The sequence below is a fragment of the Nicotiana tabacum genome, chromosome 14 (assembly GCF_000715075.1).
Source record: "Nicotiana tabacum cultivar K326 chromosome 14, ASM71507v2, whole genome shotgun sequence".
In the NCBI taxonomy this organism is placed as follows: domain Eukaryota; kingdom Viridiplantae; phylum Streptophyta; class Magnoliopsida; order Solanales; family Solanaceae; genus Nicotiana; species Nicotiana tabacum.
The window spans coordinates 62,282,482-62,308,443 of NC_134093.1; the positions used below are offsets into that span (position 1 = coordinate 62,282,482).

At 37.8% G+C, this 25,962-nt stretch overlaps 2 long non-coding RNA genes across 5 annotated transcripts; one reads left to right on the top strand and one right to left on the bottom strand.

Annotated features, from left to right (window-relative positions):
• Nucleotides 1–16,949: 16,949 nt before the first annotated feature.
• On the bottom strand, nt 16,950–19,192 carry LOC107766150 (uncharacterized). Of its 4 annotated transcripts, none has more exons than XR_001643600.2 (3): nt 19,058–19,192; nt 18,625–18,797; nt 16,950–17,481 (listed from the first exon to the last, which is right to left on the bottom strand). It is a non-coding gene; the product is annotated as an uncharacterized LOC107766150 (long non-coding RNA). The 4 variants fall into 4 exon arrangements; XR_001643602.2 differs by having other exon boundaries at nt 18,625–18,852; nt 19,058–19,191; XR_001643601.2 differs by having other exon boundaries at nt 18,625–18,822; nt 19,058–19,181.
• Nucleotides 17,477–19,297, top strand: LOC107766151 (uncharacterized). The gene is made up of 2 exons (XR_001643604.2): nt 17,477–18,613; nt 19,064–19,297. It is a non-coding gene; the product is annotated as an uncharacterized LOC107766151 (long non-coding RNA).
• The last annotated feature ends 6,665 nt before the right edge of the window (nt 19,298–25,962 follow it).

Here is a 25,962-nt window from a genome sequence, read left to right on the forward strand (position 1 = left end):
TTATTAAGTGTAACTCTTCGTATAATGGCTTAAAATCGTACACGGCTGGGAAATATAGTATGACCATGACATTTGATAGAGACATGGTGTTGAAAAGTCTCCAAAATTTCAATGCATGACTGGATCACAACAAAGAGGAGACCCCATTTAATTTGAAGAATAAATATGAGAATGATAGAAGGGGAAAGTGCAACTAATAAATTAAAAATCCATGTTATTATTTATTACTAATATATATGTCATCCAAGGGTACATCTGCTTGCACTTTGCTGTTGCTGATCTTGAATCGGTACAATTCATCATAAACAATACGGATGAGAATGAAAATAAATAAATAAATAAATAAATAAAAGTTGGAATCCATGAGCAAGCTAGCCCCGGCCACAAGCACAATGTAACATTTTTTGAAAAAATGAGAAAAAGGGGAGAAAGGTTATAATAACTATCCATGGTACTGCGCTGTCCAATTGCTGATAATGAGTCACTAGAACTCATCTGGAGCAACAAGGATGAGAAAGTGAAATAAATAAAAGAAAAAAAGAGAAAAAAGTAAGTTATATCTATACACTGATAGAGTATTGATTTTTTTTAGTATGGCAGGTCACATGTTAGTATTTATTATAAAGATTTACTTGTTATTATCTTATAAATAACTTAATTGTATAAATATGTTTAAATCGTCGATAAATAGAACTTAAGCTAAAAAAGAAATAAAAAATCATTACAGAATATCTAAAATCATGAATTGTATTTTTACATGGACAATATATAGCGGAGCCTAGCATAGCATGGGTTCATTAAAATTCATCTGCGATAGTCATATGTGATGTAGCGCAAAGTAGTTGCTCATAGGGTGTGTTTGGTGTGAGGGAAAATGTTTTCCTTGGAAACTATTTTTCCGGAAAATGAGTGATTTTATCACTTTATTTTTTCATGTTTAATTGTTGAATGGAAAATTCTTTCCGAAAAATATTTTTTAATATTTTGTTAGTGAGTAAAAAATAATTTTTTTAAAAAATATATATTTTAAGCAAACACTATAAAAGACTAAATGGGTAGGGGGTTAGAGGTAGGGGTGGGAGGCAAGGGTGGGGTATAGTGGTTGGGGATAGGGGCTGGGTGTGGGGTGGGTGGAGGGATGGAGTGTGGGGGTGGTTGTGAGAGTAGGAGTGGTGGAGTAGGGGATAGGAAATGGGTGGGTTGGTTGGGTGAGGGTGGGTTGGTAAGGTAGGGTTAGGGATGGGTTGGGATGTTGGAGAATAGAGTGGGGAATGTTGAAACAGAATTTTTGAAAAATATTTTTTTTCATTTTGGTAGGAAAAATATTTTCCTCCAATCAAAGGTTCATGAAAAAAATATTTTTTAAAATATTTAAGCCAACTAAACATTAAAAAAATTAAAAAAATATATTTCAGAAAATGTTCTCATTCTTACCAAACACGCCCATACTCTCTATCTATTATTCTGTTATGATGCGCAACTATAATTTATCCAATAACTATATATGCTGACTAGGAGTGTACGGAGGTCGGGTCAATCCAAGTTTTACAATTGCCAAACCAAATTAATTATGTCGGATTATTAAATCTAAAGACCAAACCAAACTAACAAAAGCCGGGTGTTTAATCTCAGTTTTTCTCGGATTTTTCGGGTTTGCGAGTGATATTCGGCTTAAATTATGTATATTTATATACATATTGCCTCGCATTTTACTTATGTTTCGTAGATTCCGGATGCGTAATGTAATGATTTGTGCTAATTCGTGACATTTTTATGTGTAGAAATCATCTGGAGGCAATTTGGGACGAAGATGCGTGAATTCAAGCAAAACGGGGATGAAACAAGAAAAAGCCACAAAGTAGCGCCCAGGGTAGTGTGGGACGTTACTTGTGGTGCACAAATCAAAAGCTCCAAATTTCCAGCGCAAGGGCTAGCACCCCACGCTACCCTGGGCGCTGGTGACGTAAAATTATTCTATTTCGTCCAGAACTTGGTTATTTCGACTCCAAGACGTCCCCAACTCGTATAAAAGCAAACCTAAACCTATTTTGGCAAAAAGGGATGCGATTTTGAGAGAGAAATACAGAGCACGGAATTCATCAATTCTTCCATCCTTCATCTAGTATTTATAACTTTTATGTTTAAAAATAATATTTTGATGATTGTTATGAACATGAGTGGCTAAGAACCTCATTATTTTGTTGTTATGGGTCATTCTTGACTATTGTAAATTGACGGTTGATTATTTTGCTTGACTTTATCATATTAATTTGTTTGTTCAATCTTGCATTTAATTATTCTATTGTGTAGCTTACAGCAGAGTACTATCTATGAATTTATAGTTGAACTCAAAAGTGGGAACTATAAATTACATATAGGATTGAATAAAGTAAGTTCTTGAATCCGGGCATCGGAGAATAGATTCGTGATTAGGATAGACATATTCTAGTTACCTTACTTGGTTATTTTTTCAGGAAATATACATGCGTTCTTGTCAAGTTTGATTCTATAGACATATAGTCTTAGGTTGGCTTGAATCGTCAAGCAAAGTGTCTAAATAACTTCGCGAGCATAATAAACCCTGCTAGTCAATAAATTAGATAAGTCAAGTGATTACATCAACCGAAAAAGCGCAATAGGAGAGACGTTAATCCCATAACCCAGGTATATCCTCGTCTCATTGAATTCTTCCTAAGCATTTGTTTGCTCTAATTGTGATCTTATTTTCTTGCTTGCTTATTAGTTCGTAGTAATTTAGTTATAAAAATCACAATCATCTTTTTCACACTACTTAAGCACCGCTTATATTTGCATGTGCGTTTGGACCCAACAAATTTTTGGCGTCGTTGCCGGGAATTTAGAAATTAGTTATTTGTCTGAAATAAGCTCTTATTTGTTATTTGTTCAAGTGTTAATTTGTTTGATTGTTTCTGACTCTACAGGTGCTCACCTTGAATGCTAAGAAGGAGCAACGGTTTGAACAACCTTCCTCCTCCTGATCCTGAGCCCGAAAGACTCTTCCACAGGTTAAGGAGGGAGGTGGAAGAAAGAGCAAGAATTGCAGTGTTGGGTATCATAGTCCAACCACAACCAATCGAGATGGCAGGAAATGAAGAAAGATCGGTGATTGAAACCGCAAGGCCTAGTCTTGCTAATATTACTCAGGCTATCGTGAAGCCTGACATCACGATTTACTTTGAGCTCAAACAGTACATGGTGCAGCTGATTCATTCCATAGGGTAGTGTGTGGGTCTATCTCATGAAGATCTGCAGCGGCACATTCAGAACTTTTTGGAAATTACGGATATATATAATTATCCGAACGTTTCCAAGGACTACGTCAGACTCACATTATTTCTCTTTTCACTGCTGGGGAAGCTAAGGAATGATTAAACAAAGAGCCCACAAACTCAATCCACACTTGGGATGATCTGGCACGAAAATTCTTATTCAAATTTTTTCCCACAAAGAAAACAAAGTCGCTGAGGAGCCAGATTCTTGGGTTTCAACAATGACATGGTGAGACTCTTCGTCAAGTTTGAGAAAAATACAAGAAACTACTCAGAGACTGCCCCATCATTGTCAGACTGATGAGGTGTTGGGATATACCTTTGTGGATGGGTTGGACGAGACCTCCAAATTGAATCTACTCAACTTGAGGACGAAGTTGCATGCAAAAGCCATACACTGAGATTTAGACTTTGCTGAACAATTTAACTGCAAATGATCATAAATGGCAAGGTGAGAGTGACTCAAGAAGGATGATAAAATAGAAAGCAACAGGTACACTCGAGCTGGATGAGATGTCAGTCGTGTGAGCAGAGATTGCTAAACTAAATGACCAAATGGCTAAGATGGCAATGGGTCAAGGGCATCAAATGCAGCAAGTTCAAAGGATGGCCATATGTTATGAAATTTATGGAGATGGCCATATGAGTGATCAATGTCCGGTGAATCCTGAATCTGTTTATTATGTGGGTCAGCAAGGTAGAGGTCCGATGAACCAGAATAATCAATATGAGAACACCTATAATCCCAACTGGAGGAATCACCAGAACTTCTCATAGAGTGGGAACCAGACCACTCAAAATCAATGCAGGCCTCAAGGGAACTATAATCAGCCTCAAAAACTACCTTAACAGGTAGAAGAAAGCACTAATGATATGTTGAAAAAGTTGTTGATTGACAACCATTAACTTCGAACAGATAATCAACAATTGAGGACTGAATTTCAAAATATAGAGATACAGATTGGGCAGTTGACTGCACAACAAAATACTCGACCTGCAGGGGCCCTTCCTAATGATATAGATAAGAATCCTCACGTAAATACTGTAACTTTGAGGAATGGCAGAGAATTAGAAGAAATCCCAAAAAGAAAGAAAGAACAAGTCACCCCTAAGGGTGAACTGATCCCCAAAATTGTGGGAGAAGCTGAGAAAGAAATTGAAGAAAGTGAAAAGACCCTGATTGCAAGGCCACCACCTCCTTTCCTACAAAGATTGAAGAAGAAAAGTGATGACATGATGTTCAACAAATTTCTTGATATGCTGAGTCAAATTCAATTGAATATACCATTAGTTGATGTGTTACATGAACTCCCAAAATATGCTAAGTACATCAAAGATATTGTGGCTAACAAAAGGAGGTTGACAGAGTTTGAGATAGTGGAACTTACTGAAGAGTGCATCTTGAGAATTGAAAGAAAATTACCACAAAAGTTGAAGGATCCGGGGAGCTTTACCATACTTGTTCGAATTGGTGAGGTAGATGTGGGGTGAGCACTCTGTGATTTGGGGGCTAGCATAAATTTGATGCCTCTTTCAGTTTTCAGTCAATTGGAGTTAAGAGCTCCAAGGCCAACCATGGTTATGTTGCAGCTTGTTGATAGATCTATTGTCCATCTTGAGGGGGTGATAGAAGATGTGCTACTACAAATTGGGTAATTTATTCTGCCAGCAGATTTCATTATACAGGACTATGAAGCTGACGAACAAGTCCCCATCATCTTGGGATGACATCTCTTAGCCACCGATGATGATGTGATAAGAGTTCGTGAAGGAAAAATGATTCTCCGGGTTGATAATGTGGAAGCACTCTTTAACGTGTACAGGGCAATTCAGCTGCCAAGTCACTATGAGGATCTAGCTACGATATCTGTGATTGAAAAAGAAGAAAAAGAAAAATGATATGGGTGCATACTTTGATGACTCTCTAGAGAAAGAACTTATGTTGTTTGTCAGTATTTATTTGGATGACGAGGTGAAGGAGATGGTGCATCATCTGGATGCATGTGCTTACATCAAAGGACTGATAGATTTTGAGCCTCTCGATAGACCAATAGGGCCACCCTCTAAGACGTCTATCGATGAAGCTCCTAAATTGGAACTCAAGCCCTTACTCTCCCATCTTCATTATGCCTATTTGGGTGTTGATGAAACTTTACTTGTTGTTGTATCATCTGAGTTATCTGTTTTGCGGGAAGAAAAGCTACTCCGCGTGCTTAGAGAGCACAAGAGGGCGATTAGATAGACCGTGGATGACATTTGTGTTATTAGCTTAGCATTTTGTCTGCATAAAATTCTCATGGAGTATGGGCACAAACCGAGTGGAACACCAATGCCGCTTGAACCCAGTCATGAAGGAAGTGGTAAGAAAAGAAGTCATAAAGTGGCTCGATACAAGTATTATCTTTCTCATCTCTGGTAGCAAGTGAGTAAGTCCAGTACAATATGTGCCTAAAAAGGGTGGAATGACGGTGGTCATAAATGATAATAATGAATTAATCCCAACTAGGACTATCACCGGTTGGAGAATTTGCATTGCCTACCGAAAACTGAATAATGCTTCTAGAAAGGATCACTTCCCCCTTTCCTTTATTGATCAGATGTTAGATAGGTTGGCTAGACATGATTATTATTGTTTCCTTGATGGATATTCTGGCTATAACCAGATCTCAATTGCACCAGAGGACCAAGAGAAGACTACCTTCACTTGTCTTTATGACACTTATGCTTTTAAGCGAATGCCATTTGGGTTGTGCAATGCACCTATGACTTTTCAAAGGTGCATGATGGCAATCTTCACTGATATGGTAGAAAAATTTGTTAAAGTATTTATGGATAATTTTTCGGTCTTTGGACCATCTTTTGATGAATGCTTAACGAACTTAAGTAAAGTGCTTGTCAGGTGTGAAGAGACGAATTTAGTGCTGAACTGGGAGAAGTGCCATTTTATGGTACGAGAAGGAATTTCACTGGGGCACAAGGTGTCCAAAGATGGGTTGGAGGTGGATAAGGAAAAAGTGGATGCAATTGAAAAATTGCCGCCTCCAATATCTGTCAAGGGATTCAGAAGATTTTTGGGACATGCAGGTTTCTATCGTAGATTCATTAGAGATTTCTCTAAGATTTATGCTCCCTTGTGCAGGTTGCTTGAGAAGGATACGCCTTTCAAGTTTGATGAACACTTCTTGAAGGCGTATGTGGAGTTGAAAAAGAGATTGGTGACTGCACCAATTATCACCGCCCTAGAGTAGGGAGAGTCTTTTGAATTGATGTGGGATGCCAATGACACGTCAATTGGGTCCGTATTGGGCCAGAGGAAAAATCAAGTATTCCACTCAATTTACTATGCTAGCAAAACTCTAAATCTATCCCAGATAAATTACACAGTCAGAGAAAAAGAGTTGCTAGCGGTAGTATGGGCGTTTGACAAATTTATGGCCTACTTGGTGGGAACTAAAGTCATCATCTACACAGACCATGCAGCCATCAAGTATTTGATTGAGAAAAAGGATACTAAGCCTAGACTAATTCGTTGGGTTCTTCTCTTGCAGGAATTTGATGTGGAAATCAAAGATTGAAAAGGGATAGAAAATTAGGTAGCGGACCATTTGTCGCGCTTGGAAAGTCGTGCCCATGTTGAGGAAGGGGGCAAAATTCTGGAAAGTTTTCTTGATGAGAAATTGCTAGCCATCACAGCTGGCACGACCCCCATGGTATGCTTACTATGTGAACTTCATTGTGAGTGGGGTGACTCCTTCAGAGTTATCTCCGGATGGTAAGAGAAAATCCATGCATAATGTTAGGCTTTATCTATGGGATGAGCCATTTTTGTTTAAGCAGTGTGCAGATCAGCTGGTGCGCCGGTGTGTTCCTGAGGAGGAGATGTAAGCAATTTTACATGATTGCCATGCATCACCATATGGGGGGCACCATGGAGGAGACAAAACGTCTACAAAGGTGTTGCAGTCAGGATTCTATTCTCTTAGGCTATTCAAGGATACACATGGTTTTGTGAAAATGTGTGATAGGTTCCAAAGGACGGGTACTATTTTGAGAAGGCATGAGATTCCATTGAAGGGCATACTTGTGGTCGAAATCTTCAATGTTTGGGGAATAGACTTCATAGGGCCATTTCTAACATCAAATGGCCATCAGTACATCTTGGTTGCAGTTGACTATGTGTCAAAATGGGTTGAGGTTATGGCTTCGCCTACGAATGATGCTAAAGTGGTGGTGAGCTTTGTGAAGAAAAATATTTTCACCAGATTCGGGACTCCGCGTGCTTTGATCCACCATGAGGAGTTGTGAATATGTTCTACGGAGTAGTAAACTATAATTCCCTCTACTTCGTTCAAAATTGGGAGGGTACTCATGATCCACCATTGTTGAATAAAGAGACACACAATTAATTCCCACCATATGTTTGATAAAATGCTTGAAAGAGGAAATTATGCACCGGTGAAGTCTGAGTAGCCGAGTGTAGTTGTATGTGTTGTTGGGCTAAGTGTGCGGTGTTTGGGGGTGATTTTACATAACCCAAAGCTTGTTTTTAATGTTCACATGCCATAACCATACCACCAACACCATGTATCTTGTATTATGTATGTTGTATCACTTTGCTAGAATTAGCTAGTGTAGTGTATTAGTTGTAGAGATTGAGAATCAGGTGTTACTTGCTTGCACTAAGGCTAAGCCACTTCGCCATGCTCGCCTACTTGAATTGTGTGGAATAGTTAGTGAATTACAATTGTGTGGCATGGGGAAGTCCTGAGTACCCATCGCCTTGTGGTGAAACATTTGTACACTTTGAACCACTATTGTGAGTAGATTACATAAAGCCTTCGGTTTTAAGTGTGGGGTCATCTTTGACTCTTACGATGACCTTGGGCGAATTTCTTGATTCATTCTCACATTCATGTTTATCATGTGTAGGTTGCTATGGCTCGTGATAGTGCTACCAAGGGAAAAGGAGTGGGGAAGTCCTCTACTACTGCTCCCCCTCCCAAAAAAAATGCAAGCAGGGTGAAGGTATATCTTGGCAAGTTAAAGGGAAGCAGGTTGCTAGCGAGTCGAGGAAGGCACCATCGGGACCAAGGCCTCACTTGTATCTGGTTCGTAAGGATGCCATACAATGGTATCATAACTTTGATCCATATGGGCGCTACGTCTCAAAAATGGGAATTAATGTTAAAACTCTGGAACAGAACTTCCCGGATGCGCTTGCCCGGTTGAGAGAAATGAAGATGGATAAGTTCCTAAAGTACCCGAGACATGCAAATTTGAGCATGGTGAGGGAACTATATGCAATTTGGAATGGGGACCTGTTCATGCCGTGGGTTGACGAGCTCGAAACACACACCTAAATTATGCTCGCTAATAAAATATAGTATAGTATAATATCGTATCCACATGGATTGGATTTAAACAATGTTCTCGTAGTTTCTAGCTTAGTTGCTATCCAAGATGATCAACAATTGAGATTTATATAATTTCTAACTAAAATTAACTAAGAGTCTAACGCTATTGACTAATGACAATAAAAACAAGGAATAAACAAAGAGGGTTATCAATGGGAGAAGATAGGGTTTTGATAGGATAGGTGCAAGATAATTGTTTGGGAGCTAATGCTAGATAATTCACTTCTAATGTTCGAGTGAGTCTCTCAAATTCACTCAATTATTAGTTCACACGCTCAACAAAAAATCCTCTCTCGATTAAGTCTTAACTTCACATGATGAACCAATCTAAGCATGTGAAGATATGCAAGAATGCTTAGTGGATTGGTCTTTATGAGAACCTCTCTCGATTATCCTCCTAACTATGTTTAATCACTAATTCAACTAGCCTCTTTCGATTACGAAGAAAAATTAATGAACTCAACCAACAATATAATGCAAGGATATCACAAGTTATGCCTCTCTCGATTACATGAACAAGTGAATATAAATGCAATAATTAAATAATCCACAACGATTCAATACATAAAACTAGAGTTATAATCCGCAAAAAACCATCAATACACCAAATCCATCAAACCCTAAAGGGAACTACTCCATAGACATGGAAAAACTCATCACAAATATAATTAACGTATAGGAAAACATAAATTAGATCTAAACTCGGGTCTTGAGTGAGGAAGGAATGATGAAATCCTTGTGCTTATGTTCTTTCAACTTCTCCTTAGCTTCCCCATGTCTTAAGTATGTCAAAAGTCCCAAAAATAATGTTTTTCCATGTATTTATGCCAAGTAGCATCGGGCCCAGACGAAACCACTTTCTCCTAGACGAAATAGGATTTTCACTCTGTAAAAATTGAACAGGCACGCCGCATGGGGTGACGCGCCATATGGGGCATTAGTAGAGAAATCCAGAGAGCTTAACATATGTCAGGAAGCAAGATTTGCACTGATGCGGCGCCCCACGCGCTGCCCCATGCACCGCGGCAGTGGGGTTTTCTAAGTGTACTGCTCAAACTTCGATTTTTGACGTCCAGACTTAGTCCTCGACCCCCGAACACGATCCCGGCTTAATCCCTTAGGCTTTTACTCAGACTTCAGAGCTCTAAATTGCTCGAATTCATTCCATAACATCTACATAGTTCGGAATCACTTCTACAAGGCATAAAACACACAATAAGTGCAAAACACTACCAATTAAAGCTCAAACACGAATAAAGTGCAGTGAATTAGAGTGCAATAAGTGACTAAAACACGTAATTATAGCATACCATCAGCACCCCACACTTAAACCATTGCTCGTCCTCGAGCAATCAAACTATACTTCATATAGACACGACCCTTTTCAACAACTCTAATAACTCTTCATATCAAGAATATTTAAAACAAATTAAGTACAATACTGTAACATCCTCCCCTCAAGATTTGACTCAAAACCAGCATGCATTTTTGACAACCCGCTCACTTACTCCATCACAGAGGTCAACGAAATTACCTTTCCTTCATGAAATAAGTGCCCTTATACAACAACAGAGAGTTGTTCCACACATAATAAAATCTAAGAACAATCTGGAACTCAAGATAGAAAGAATTCACTCACTCTCAGAAGTAACATTCATATGCCACAAACGACGTACCATAGGCTTGCACGTAGTGTAGTACTCTACTAATTGAGCTCATTCAGTCAAGGATCAAGTAGGACTTTATTTTGGTTGTAATGTAGGCTGTGAGATGGGTAGGATACATTTGGATATAGTGACTATACTTCCCTAAGCACTTTAATACATATACATTAACAATTTAGACCCCACACTTGTGTTAACCAAACCCCAACCTTCACTTCAATATACATTAAGTCCCTACTTCTTTAAGTACAATTACATCAACGAGAAAAAATCACAAAGTAGCGCCCAGGGTAGCGTAGGGTGCTACATGTGGCGCACAAATCAGAAGCTCCAAATTTCCAGCGCCAGGGCTAGCGCCCCACGCTACCCTGGGCGCTAGTGACGTGAAGTTGTCCTATTTCGCCCGGAACTTTGTTATTTCGATCCCAAGACGCCCCCAACTCGTATAAAAACAAACCTAAACCTATTTTAGCAAAAGGGACGCGACTTTGAGAGAGAAACACATGTACGAAACACTCGGGAGCACGTAATTCATCAATTCTTCCATTCTTCATCTAGTATTTATAGCTTTTATATTTAAAAATAATATTTTGATGATTGTTATGAACATGAGTGGCTAAGAACCTCATTATTCTGTTGTTATGGGTCATTCTTGACTATTGTAAATTGACGGTTGATTATTTTGCTTGACTTTATCATATTAATTTATTTGTTCAATCTTGCATTTAAATATTCTATTGTGTAACTAACAATAGAGTACTATCTATGAATTTATAGTTCAACTCAAAAGTGGGAACTATAAATTATATATAGGATTGAATAGAGTAAGTTCTTGAATCTGGGCATCAGAGAATAGATTCGTGATTAGGATAGATATATTCTAGTTGCCTTACTTGGTTATTTTTGCAGGAAATATACATGTGTTCTTGTCAAGTTTGATTCTATAGACTTATAGTCTTAGGTTGGCTTGAATAGGTGAGTGAAGCATCGAAAGAACTTTGCGAGCATAATAAACCCCTGCTAATCAACAAATTAGATAAGTCAAGTGATTACATCATCTCAAAAAGTGCAATAGGAGAGACATTAATCCCATAACCCTGGAACATCCTCAACTCATTGAATTCTTCCTAAGTGTTTGTTTTCTCTAATTGAGAGCTTATTTCTCTTGCTTGCTTATTAGTTCGTAGTAATTTAGTCATAAAAATCACAATCATCATCTTCACACTCACTTGAGCATTAAATATCTAAATAGCTTAGATTGAAAAATAGTTAATCATAAATTCTCATGTGAACAATACTTTCTTATCACTTAATTACTTGTCGACCACGTATACTTGCATGTGCGTTTGGACCCAACAACGGATTTTTTTCAATAAAGTCCTCATAGCATAAAACATAGAACTTGTGCTCTAAATATTTCTTTAGTCTTAGTAAAACAGAACTATATTAGGTATTTTTCAAGAAAATAACATAAAATATGAGATGAGTCTTGACATTGTACTAAAATATTAAAAATAATGGCAAAATACACAGTTTATCCCTGACCTATGGACCAAATCTCCGTGACACACTTTTTGCAGACAAAAATTAATTTACACACTCAACCTTTTCAAAGCGTATCTAAGACACACCACTTTTGCCAAATGGCCAGCGCGTGTTTGACAAAAATGCCTAAGTGCGTAAAACCTCTATATATTCTGTCCAAGTCCTTATGTCAGCCCACGTGTTAAGATTTTATTTGATTTTCTTTATTTTTCTTATTTTAATAGATAAAAAGAAAAGAGAAAAAATGCATCAACCTTTCATCCCCAATTGAACTCCTGCCACCCCTCGTTGTCCCCCACCTGAACACCGCCGTCCCCCGTTGGCCTCTCCCACCCCCATGTCTTCCTCTTTCTTATACCCTTTTTCCTTCTTCTGTACCTTCATTAGTCTTCTACCCAAACTTTCTTCCTTTTCGTTTCTTCCCAATAGCTAATTCATAGCTTCATTATACACCAGTGACTCCATTGTCACCACCTACTCTTCACTAAATTCTTCTTAAATCAGAAGCTAAACAACGGCTTTATTAGTTAAAATGGAATCGTAATCAGGGTGGGCAGGAATTGAACATTGATTTTATTGATTTTATTTGTGGTTTTGGTAATTAGCTTAAATCTTGAATTGTGATTTTAGCATCATTGCGGTAAAGGTTCTCTTTTTTTTTCTAAAATTGGGGTTGGACCGCGTATACTTGCATGTGCATTTGGACCCAACAGCGGATTTGTTCGGATTTTTTCAATAAAGTCCTCATAACATAAAACATAGAATTTGTGCTCTAAATATTTCTTTAGTCTTAGTAAGACACAACTATATAAGGTGTTTTCCAAGAAAATAACATAAAATATGAGATGAGTCATAACATTGTACTAAAATATTAAAGATAATAGAACCACATAAAATAAATATTGCTACTTAATAAGCCATAATAAAAATGAGCATAATGTAAAAGTACTAAGTCATGCTAAAATAAGTGCGACTAATAAGTACTATTAATTACATGACTAAATACTAAAGAAAAAATAAAAATAAGTTATGTATTTTATCTAAACCATGAAAAAACAAAAAAATAGATGTCCAACACTCTTTTGTTAGCATTAGTGTTGATTTGATTTTGGTTTGAGGTTTGTTTGAGTTACTAACATTTATTGGAAATAAAACTTGTTGGAACAATAAAAATTATAAGTCCAAGCTTGAAATAATACGCTAAAAGATAAAACTATGAAAAAGTTTAAGAAATATTTATAAATTACACTACAATACGTAAAATAATATTTTTATGTATTAAATATATTTAAAACTTCTATACATATAATGTCGGGTTGGTTTGGCTTGTTTGACTTTTTTTTTGTTAAAACCAAACCAAACCAATTATGGTCGGATTTATTTCCCGACACCAAACCAAATCAAACCGAACCATAGTCGGATTTTTTGCTCGAGTTTGACTCGGATTATCGGTTTGGTGCGTTTGTTGGTTTCCTTTGTACACCCCTAATGCTGACAGTGTTACACCACACTTTCCGACTTCTAATTATAAAAAAATTATTTAGGGTCAACTGATTTCCTATTAAAAAATTATAACCAACACCACATTCATCTGTATGGATCCTACTTTTACTATATTAGAACGAATTAAAACGTATCCTCAACACCGTTTTTTTTAAATTCAAGCATTTTCTTGTCCGTCAATTGCCGCTATCAATCAATATCAAGGAATAGCCGTGCCGCAAACCAGGGAGGGAGACATTTTAAGATTTTAATAATGGAATAACGGAGGAGGGGTTTCTTGGCGTATAAAAGATGGAAAAATCTTATCTATATGGTTGCTTATATACATTATGTGACGTTAAATGAGATAGTATTGCCAACTAATAGATAGAACCTAAAAAAACTTTCTTATCCATTTCATTCCCTATCCTCAAGTAATATTATTGGTCCCACACCACTACATATATATGTACATGCATCAAACTGAGGAAATGCTCCCAACTCTCACGCCACCATAATATTTCCCCGTTAGGTACGCAAGTTGTCAATCAGCCTCTGGTTTACTGAAATGGACTTCTCATTCCCATTATGATATACATTGTCAATCAGGATAATACTTAGACCCTGGGCCCTTATTCCCTACTTGCAAATCCATCCCTAACTATCCACTTACAAAGACAAATTGAATGGAAGGAAAACGGCTAAAAACACCTCTAGCCTATTGAATTGGCTTATATATTTCCATTATTAACCTATCTGCTTATAAAAGTTTTCATCATTATATTTTATCTCAAAATAAAGTACGCTACTATATATGGGGTAATTGTAAGGGATACAATAGATATGTCATAGATCCAATCTCATATTTGATAATTTGAACATATTTTTGTGAATGTTATTTAATATAAAAATATATGGCATTTGATATTCTTTTATCATGGTTTTTATTAATTGCTTGATTAATTTAATAAGGTCCTTGATTGAAATTTGAAACTTGTCATTGTGATGGAGATCATGATAATGAGAGTGAAGTTTCTTATAATTTAATCTAAATTTATTCTTAATTATAGGATTATTAATTTGGACATTAGTATTCCGGTTAGATCAATATCTATGTGATCGTCGTTATGAGATAAAGATTAATTGATCTCAATAACTAAATCACATATATAGATGGTGCATATAGAGATATGATCATAGAACCGACTCATTGGATAATTCTTAATGGTTAGAATTACCATAAACTGTCAATATGATATTCCTTGAAGAATGTGATGTAAGAGTTTCTTTCAACCTGAGATCATCATAGTAATTGACAAGTTATTTATTGTGCTTTGATACTAGACACCTATGGCCCTAGAAAAATAATTGAAAAGGATATTGGGTACGATTAAATACTTGTAGAATTACTGACTGATCAAAGATGGAATCTATCAACTTTTGGTAATGAGTTTAAGCTCCATATTGTCATGAATTATAAACGACCAAACTAAGATTTTGGCCATGGGCAATTAAATGAAAGAAGAAAAGAGTTTCTTAGGTCATTCAATAGTCGATTATATTTGACATGTACACATAGCTGGTCACCTATTAGGATTTGACACTTGAATCATATCGTAGGGTGACTCGGAACTATAAGGACATAAGAAAATATTCTTCTACGGGTTCTTGAGAGTAAAATGTATATTTTATGTTATCCGGTCGTTAAGGAGTGTTGCTACACGCCACCCGTGATTAGTATATTGATCTAATAAATTTACTACCGGCTTAGTATTGAACCTATGTGGTGGCACACTAACGAGTGTTCTGATCTTTGCTAAAGGATAAATTATTTTATTGTTTGATAATTGAATTAATGAATTTAGTTAGTCAAATAAATTAAATTATTAGTCCAAATAAAATATTATTATATTATTTACTAGCACAGAGGATATAATTAATATTATGAACAAATTTATATTTTCTATTTGGAATAAAAAAATTAAATCATATCTCTTTGTTGAAATATATATATGATATATATAAATAATTAATGCTTATTTTGTATAAGAGATATTATATAAAGTATTAATAAAAGGTTGGTTTGGACTTATTAGTGAAATCCAATTAAGAATTGGATCCACATATAAAGTCCACAAAAGGAACTTAGTCGGCAATGATTTCCCGTTTTGGAATGGGATACCATCTTCAATGGAATTCTTTTTTTAAAGTTCAATTTTGAATTGGAAAGAAAAAAAAAACAACGCTTCTAATTTTCTCCTTAATCTAGTGGAAAGGTATTGTTGACTTACGTGATATATAAAGCATCAACGAAGCATCAACGAAGCAACGGTGAAAAAAACACATAAAGAGTTCGACAGAGCCGCATAAAACAAGAGAGCGATATTCTTGACAAAGAGAACTTTTCTTTGTCCTGTTAATTCTATGTTGACAATTTTGAGAAAAATATCAGCATAAATTTTATATTCAATTTGTTAACGGGTTTCAATGAATCGAGACTCACTTCATTTTATGATCCAATTTTCACCATAAGCCGTGATGGCGCATAATGCCGCCGTTAGAAAAGCTAACGATCAACCATCAACTTAATAATCCATTTTTATACTTTTAAAATTATGTGTGTCACCAAGTAATTGAAATTAAGTGAAGAAAACATAGAAACATACTTATATTCATACTAAGCCATAAAGTATATATGAAACATAAAACTAAATGGCGACAATATTAGGAAAAAATCATAAACATCTACTAGAAATTTCTAAAATTCAGTGTCACAAGTGCACGAGCAATCTAGTAGAATATAAAAACCACTATAATTACTGTCTCAAATAAAAGAGACAAATAGTAAATACAACAAGAAGGAGACTCCGGGTGCGGCAGATTCGAGCATGGAGAGCAGCTCATCACTAAGTCTCCGGATAATGCGTATGCGCCCCCGAATGGCTGATTTCGTCGAAGCCCTTTTGATTACTTGCCGAGGGTAGCCTTTTTTTAACCGATTTTTCAAAGAATTCGAAAGCCTATTTTTATTGCGGGATTCGGACATCTCCGAGCTGCCTTAATTTTGCTATAGCCTTTGGATATGCCTCTTGGGCTTATTTCCCAATAACACTTCGAACTTGTTCGAAGTGTTAGTCCCCGAGAGTGATGTCCTTGGCCTATAGATCGAGGGGTGCCTCTTTGAGTTCTTATGAATTTGAGTTTAGATTACTCGAATATGTCGATTGTCGACGGCAGTCTCCGAGTGTACGAGGTTTATTTGCACTTGGCCCTTGAGCCATTTCTCACAAAATAATAAGTATGGAGCTTGTATAGTAGAAAATTTTCTTTGAGACACAAGATGTTTGATATAGAAAGAATGCTTCTTTGTATAATTTATACATGCGTACGTGTTTTGCCATCGGGGCTCGACTAATCTATACGGACACGGTTCATTCGACCGTTTGCCCCATTACAAAGTTTCTCTATCGAGACCCTTTGACACGAAGTATTTTCCTCGAAAGTGTAACATCCGAGGGTAATGCCCCCAGTATTCGAGGTTGATTGTAAAGAAGCCTTGGATATTGTTTAATTGTCCCCAGGTAGCACATAATTGTTGCCTCGTTAAAAATCTCGCCGGAAAAATCCACCTGGGACAAAAACCGATCTAAGGAAAAAAGAGTGCAACGCGTGCTTTAAAACCTGAGGTCTCGATGTCTTCGATCGAACACCTGCAGTGAGGTAGTGTTGAATATATAAATGAAAAAAGGAAATAAAGTCATACCTTAGCAATAATACCGTCTGAGAAGCGATATGTTCCAATTATTTGGCAGTTGTACGCCATCCATCGTGCCGAGCTTATAAGATCCCTTTCCGACGATGTCGAGGACTTGGTATGGTCCCTCCCAATTTGGGCCGAGCTTCCCTTCATTAGGATCTCGAATGTTGATGGTGACTTTCCTCAGGACTAAGTCCCCGACTCTGAATGATAAATTCCATGCCCGCTTGAGAAATACTCGAATCCGATTTAATACTTGATAATCTAACCGCAACAGACAACTTAGAATGCATTGAACCTTCATACAATGGACGACTAGCTTCCTGTAACTGTTCATAAAAGCGCTTAGCATCATCATTTGGTTCAGACTAAGCCCCCGGGTGCATCACAAAAGCATCTCTAACCATTTTATTGGATCGATAGTTTTTAACATTATTCTCCGCTAATGGACTACCCTCACTACCAAATTATTTTTGAAAATCGACATCACACACTAGCAACATCCTCTCCATGAATAGTCCACACGTAATAATTTTTCATAAATCCTTTTTTATAAAGATGAATTTTAACAACATCTGGTTGTAATAACTTTTCACCCTTGCATTTGACACAAGGACACCTAATCATCTCTTCACTGAAAAATTCATGAATTGTTTTCGCTTTAGCCATAAATTCAGTAACTCCTATAAATTCCTTCCTCAACCCACTACGATTAGGATAAGTCCGATTATACATCCATCTACGATATGCAAGCTCCATCTACACAAATAAATCCAAGATATTTAAAACAATATATATTACTTAGTATTATGCCAAACAATTTACTTATAAAAAAAAATTGGTTCTTTCAACGACAAAAATATATTTTGTGGCCATCCTATAATATTCAAGACTTCAAGAACCATTATGTGCTTTATATCAACAGTATGTGCTCTATGCAAATGAACTATCAAAAACCTTGAAAGAGTATGTCATATTTACTTTGCTTTAACAACCAACAGCAACAAGTGACATAGATCATGACTTAAGATATATATTTGTGGAGAAAAATTATTAACACCCATCAAAGAGTCATTGTTTTCCTATTTAGTTGTATATGGTTGGAAGAATTCTTTTCCTGTGGGAGCTAGCCAGACCTATTTAAATCAAGTTTAAATCAACAACTCTACCATCCAAGTTGCAAGATTATTTAATGCATCGCTCTTCCAATTCAAATCAAAACCAACTCACAAACAGATTGTATAGTCCAAACAGCTTTTCAAATCAAATTTATTCTCTAAGCCATATCATATTATTACTTGGTTACTGATTTAGTGCTATTCTCAGGTGAAATTATGGATCGAAAAGAAAACTCAACAATCAAACCAATTGAAGCGGATTATAGACAGAGAACAAACAAGTAGCATTCATGTCATCAAAAATCAATCGCAAGATACACAGAGGAACTTTAAAGAGAGTAAGGTGAGAGAGACCTCAATAGCTTTTCAATGTGTTAGGAAGAATTGGTTTCACCGAACACTCTCTGAACGGAAAAGGTTGAAACAGCGACCATACTAGAGCAGGAACCACGAACCTCGACTTCGAATCGGCACTCGAAACCACTACGTCTCCGCAATACCCCAATCTCTGTTTCAATCTTCTTCTTCTTGAGATGAGAGTAAATAAAAAAACTGAATTTTTTTATGCTTTTCCTTTTCAAACTGAAATTTCGAAATTGAAGGCTAAACTAGAATCAGAAGTTAAAATATTTTTTGTGTTTGCACCACAAAAAGTCGATTGGTCCTATGAATAAAGTTCATATATGGAATCTATACATGAAAAACACGCATATAAGCTTTCAATCAGTAACAAGTTAAAAATAATGTGACCAACAAACAAAACTAATTACTTCTTTTCTTTTCTTACTGTTAGATTTCAGCCGTTTGCCTCTGTCAGCCTTTTGCCTCCTTCAGTCGTTTGCCTCTGTCAGCGGCAAAGATGGAGTGGAAGAGAAATTGAAGAACAATCTGCCTCACAGGTGAAATGGAAGAGAAATCAAAGAAGAAAAAAGATATCGAAAGAGAGAGGAGGGAAATTGGGGAAATAGGGCGCCCAGAAATTGAAATAGGTTTTTGGCATGAAATATTAAATTTAAATTTTTGACTACCGTGGTCGCAAACCCACATAAATATTATTTTGTCATTTTAATTTTAACTTTGTTTTACCATTTTAATTTTAACTTTGTGACCGACGCAATCGCTTTGTTGGTCAACTAATATTTTTGACTTTTTATTATCCGACCGAATCGGTCGCAAAAGTGAAGGCGGGAATTTAGCGCGCTATTTTCCCACTACTTTTGTCGGAATAATAGTCGAATTTCTTTTTTTTTTTGTTAAGTAATAAAAATTCACTCTATTTCTGACTACAACAGTCGCAAAAGTAGTCCCATTAGCGACTGCTTCATTTTCAGTCAGAAATTTCAGTCACAAATTAATATTTTTCTAGTAGTGACCCTTTTAGATCAATCTAGTCAAATGAGCTGCAATAGATGAGAAGCTCTCCACAAACTGACGATAATAACATGCTAGCCCCAAGAAACTCCTGATCTCAATCGCTGTGGTGGGACAAGGACAACTCTGAAGTGCCTCGACCTTTTTGGGATCCACCTTAATAACCTCGCCTGATACAACAAGCCCCAAGAAAGCCACATAATCTAACCAGAACTCGCACTTGGAGAACTTAGCACATAGCTTTTGTTCCTGCAAGATTTGAAGCACTATCCTAAAATGCTGCTCGTGCTCCTCCATACTAAGAGAGTAGATCAATATGTCATCAATGAAGACAATGACAAATGAGTCAAGGTATGGCTTGAACACCCGATTGATCAAATCCATAAATACCACTAGGGCATAAGTCAAGGCGAAGGGCATCACTAGAAAACTCATAGTGCCCATATCTAGTCTGGAAAGAAATCTTCGGAATATTCAAAGCACAAATCTTTAGCTGGTGACACCCAGATCTCAAGTCGATCTTCGAGAACACTCTAGCACCTTGTAGCTGATCAAGCAAATCATCAATGCGCATCAACATGTACTTATTCTTGATGGTGACTTTTTTCAGCTAGTGGTAATCAATGCACATCCGCACACTCCCATCTTTCTTCTTCACAAATAATACTGGTGCACCCCAAGGCGATACGCTCGGCCTGATAAAACCCTTCTCGAACAACTCCTGAAGCTGCTCCTTCAACTCTTTCAACTCCACTAGAGCCATACGATAATGTGAAATAGAGATAAGCTGGGTGCCTAGTGCCAAATTAATGTCGAAATCAATATCACGATCCAGTGGCATGCCTGGTAGATCAGCAGGAAATACATCGGAAAACTCCTGCACCACGGGAACTGAATCTATTGTGGGAGTCTCCATAGTAGTATCCTAGCCAAAAGCTACATAGGCCAAACAACCCTTCTCGACCATATGTCAAGCCTTCAAGAAAGATATAACCCGGCTAGATGTATTGATAGATGAGCCCCTCCACTCAAATTTATGCATCTATGGCATCGCCAAGGTAACAGTCTTGGTATGGTAATCAAGGACTGCATGGTATAGAGATAACTAGTCCATGCCAGAATGACCTCAAAGTCGGTCATATAAAGCAACATAAGATCCGCTTTGGTCTCATAACCACAGAAAGTCACCACATAGGACCAGTAAACCCGATCGACAATAATAGAATCACCCACTAGCGTGGACACATATACAGGAACATCCAAGGACTCACAAGGTACATCCAGATAATGAGCAAATAGAGAAGAGACATAGGAATAAGTATATCCTGGATCGAATAGTATCGAAGAATCACTATGATAGACAGAAATAATACCTGTAATCATGGCGTCTGAGGCTACTGCATATGATCTAGCTGGGAAGGCATAGATCTAGCTGGAGCACCACCTGGCCGGACTCCACTTCTAGGGCGACCCCTACCTACCTGTCCTTCGCCTCTGGCCGGTGTGATAGGCGGTGCGGCAGCTAGTGTGGTAATCATGGGCTGATCGCCCTACTGTACTACCTTGCCCCGAAGCCTGGGGCAAACCCTCCTTACATGACCAAGCTCCCCGCACTCGAAGCAACCTCTCGGTGCGGAAAACTGCTAGATGAGGCTGACCCTGATAACCTGAATACCCATTAGAGGAACCCTGAATAGCCAATGACCAGTAGGTTCTCTCTGGAATAGCACTGAAGTAGGGCCACGTTGGAGCACTCCGAGTAGGCGGTGGTGCTGAATACATGGGCTAGCTAGACTGCCCCTCATGAACTGACCTCTGCCCCTAGACGGGGCGCCACTGAATCCGCCCGAATGCTTAGGCCGCTTATCTCTCGGTGTAAACTGCAACACCCTGAAAATATTTTAAAGTACTTAAGTGTAAGGCCTGGTAAAATTTGCAAAGAAAATAATATTTCATGGTGCCGGACTAGGATTACGTATTTGAGGATTTGGGTTGAACAATGCATGGGAAAGTAAAGGAAAATTTTTTGCCGGAAATGTGCATTTATGCGGTCCATTATGCGACCGCATAATCACTTTGCGGGCCGCATAATGGCCGCAGAAGTGAGCAGGTGAGGGCTATTCTGGAAGCAGCTATGCGGTCGACTATGCGACCGCATACACAGGCAGTTCTTTTGGCTATTTCGTAACCAAATATGCGACCGATATGCGGTCCGCATATCGGTTATGCGATCGCATACCTTGTTCCGGAGCTCCATTTTTGGGTTTTTATAACCCGACCCTATTTCATTAAATACACTCTTTGGGTCATTTTTGAGCTATTATCTGATATTTTAGAGTGAGAGAGGGTGCCCTAGAGTGAGAACGTGTTCTTCAATAATTGTTCTTCAATTCTTGCCCATGTTTTGGAAGATTGAGAAGGGAAACTCACTAGGTCTTCATCCTAGAGGTAAGATTCTACACCCTAACCCTCAATTTCGAATTTTGTGTAGAAATGGATAATAAGCAAGATAATTTCTGGGAAAGAGGGTTGGTTATTTTACATGCATGTGTTATCAATGGGTGTAGAAAGATTGTTGAGCTAAAAATGGTAAAGGTTGGGTTGTGGGATGATGGAATCCTCCATGAAAGGACCTTGAAACCTTAATGCACATCTAGTGTTTGATAAAATGCTCAAATGAGCTAGAACTATGATCATCTTCCTAATTTTGGTTCAATTTGTTATATTTCTAAAATAGATTGAAGTTGCTAAGAATTTCGGAACACTTAGAGTGTAAGGAAGCTCAAGTGAGGTATGTTGGTTAAACTCTTCTCTTAGAATTGAATCCCACGATATTCATGTAAATTATGTAAGTCACGAGTGATTCATTATGAGACTGGCCATTCCGAGTAAGATTGGGTTGAAAGATATATATTCAACAAGCATTCTAAATGCTTTATTCATGTTATGTTACCAATTGAGGATGTGTTAAAATACAGGTTGTGCATTAATAATATTTCGACTTTAAGTCAAGTTCAAATAAAAGCTATTATGCCAAATTTTGTGAAATATCTCTATGTGCCTTAGACTCTAAATTGCTCACATGTGTACTACACACTTTGATTTGAGTTGTATTTGTTGTTGATGATGTTAATGATATTTGAAATTGATAAGGTGAGCATGAAATACTGAATATGGCCAACGTGCCAAGAATGACCTTATAATTATGGCCATTAGTGCCAATGAAATGAAAATATGTGAAAGTATTATGAAATGCGATGATTGATATAAAAAGGTTGATGTCTCAAATAAGACGGCCTAGCCGGTCGGGTCGTGATCGGATACCATGTCGCACACATGGTGGTGATTGTGCTGGAAATTATAATTGAAATGGTAATTGTGGTTGATGTCCCTATTGGATAGCCTAGCCGATCGGGTCGTGATCGGACTCCGTGTTAAAGATGGTGGTATTGATATTGAGAGAAATTGTGGTTGATATCTCTAATGAGATGGCCTAGCCGATCGGGTCGTGATCAGACTCCGTGCTAAGAGTACGGTGGTACCAGTATTGTGAATAATGGTATTGTGGACAATGGTATATCGATACTAAAAATCTCCCAATGTGAGATATGGAAATTAATTTGAACACTGTCTTGATCCTAAATTGAGGTTTGATGTTGATTAAGGCTTTCATTGATATTATGATAATCTTATTTGTATTATTTGTCATTCTATTGAGAGGGTGTTTAGTTATACATACTAGTGCTATTCGACAGTACTAACATCCCTTTTGCTGGGGGCGCTGCATCTTTCAATAGATGCAGGTGGTTCCACAACAAAAGATATTGGTTAGTGATAGCAGTGCACCTTATTCCCAGCTGATTTGGTGAGCCCCATTTTATTCCGGGGTCATGAATCTTTTGTACTTTGTGTATTCTGTTTGAGGTATAACCGGGGCCTTGTTGACGGCAGTATCATTGTACTCTTCTTTATCTATAGAGGCTCCGTATACATAATATGGGTTGTGTATTGGTGCTGGGGAAAGACAAACTATGTTATGTTGTGGACGTATTACTTGTCCATTTGAGACTTTAAAAATGATAAAACTATTGGAAATGAATTGGTATTGTAGACATGAACACATTTTCGTCTAATTAATGATAATATGTATTATCCCTATTCATGGATGAGTTTGGGTAGAATGAAATCTAACATGCTTGCTCAGTTGGGTTTACTCGGTTGAGCGTCGGTTGCGCTCCTCGGTTTTGGGGCATGACATAAACTCTCAAACTTGGTTGCGGATACTCTCGATCCTCTGAGCTATCTCCACAACCTGATCATAAGAAGTGCCCATCTCAGCCACTCGGCCATATAAACCTAGATACATAGTGTAATCCCCCAATAAACCTCCGCACTATCACCACATCTTTGGGGAGTGTCATAACTACATGACGAGACAACTCGGATAATCTCGCCTCATAGTCAGTCACCGACATTTGAACCTGCTAGAACCGCTTGAACTGACCTCGTAACTCTTCCCTCTGCGAGGGTGGAACATACCTCTCCAAAAAGAGATGTCTGAACTGGTCCCAAGTTAAGGGAGGTGAACCTTCTGGCCTACTCTAGAGATTAGACTACCACCATCTACAGGCCTTCCCCTCTAGTTGAAATGTGGTAAAGTCCACTTCATTGGACTCCACTATCCCCATATTATGCAGCTTCTCCCTTCAAGGGTCAATGAAATCATGTGGGTACTCTAATCGCTCACCACTAAAGACAGGAGGACGAAGCCTAGTCAATCTATCCAACTGCTTTGACCCCTCAACGGTCACAACCGGTCTGGTCTTTGGTCTAACTTCTACAACCAGCTGAGCCCCGCCAACAAGTAGTGCACTTGGGGTCTGATTAATGGAAGTAGCGTGCCCTAGAGCATGAGCGATAGGGGTCTGTGCTCCCCCTCCCGCCTGAGATGTGGTTGGATCTATTGGAAATAGCCCATCCTGGGTCATAAAATCCATGATCCGCAACATACGACCCATGACCTCCTGAAATCCCGGTGCAGTCATAAAGTCTGTCGGGGCAAGCTCAACTGTAGGTGCCTCATCCTGTTCCTCGATAATAGGATCTTCCACCAGATCCACTGGTGGTATTACAGGAGCAACTCTAGGATGCCCTCGTCCTCTAGCAGGAGCCATGGCCCTCCCTCTGCCTCTGCCTCTACCTCTAACGACCGGGAGAGTAGCCCTTCTGCTGCAGGGTACTGCCATCACACGCGTTCTCACTATCTATGAGAGAATAAGAGAAAGGTACTTAGCACAACATCAACTGCATGATAGGAGATGAAGAAAGAGAAGTTTCCTAACCCCTATAGCCTCTCGAAGATAAGTACGAGCGTCTTTGTACCGATCCACAAGACTCTACTAGGTCTGCTCATGAATCATGAGACATATGTGAACATAGTGCACTAATACCAAGCTATCACGACCCAATTCCCATTATAGGCCGTGATAGCGTCCAACATCGCCATTCGGCAAGCCAACAGTGAACCATCAACTTAAATATCCATTTTTATACTTTTAAAATCATTTGTGTCATAAAACTTAGCCACCTTAGGTCACTACTATGGAACTAAGTGTTCTGAATTCAACCCCGAACCCTTTAAAAACTATCCCCGCAAGTCATAAAATACTAAAGCACAAACAAGAAGTCTTAAATAGGGGAACAAGGATCTAGAAAGTAAAATAACCGGTCGGGTAGTTACACTTCACCAGGTACGTCTTACATCTGATTTTTGACTTGTAAATAATTTTTAAACACAAAAAGATCTGCCTAGGATTGTTATTGTCTTCCTCTGCGAGTTAAGAACACCTATATGCAATCCTTCAGTGGTATCAGAGCCATGATTTCTCGTGTCTAAACTTTATTTATGAGATATGTTAAGATTATATTTGAAGAGTTCAAACAATAATACTTGTGTTCTGTGCAATAATCAAAATGTTTGAATGCATATGGATTGATATTATTTTATTGTGAATAAATTATGTATTCATATTATCACGACCCAAAATTCATAATAGATCGTGCTGGCGTCCAACGATACTGCCAGGCAGGCCCGCACGTGAACCTCCACTTAATTATCCATTTTTAACTTTAAAAAAATAGGGATTTCATTAAATAAAAAGAATTAAATTTAGCACTCGTGGAAACATATGCTTCGCTTTACCAAATTAACGAGTATGAATAAATCATAATGCGAAACCATAATAATAATAATATTAAGTACCACTGTAAGCATCTACTAGTAACCCTTAAAACCCGGTGTCACAAGTGCATGAGCATCTA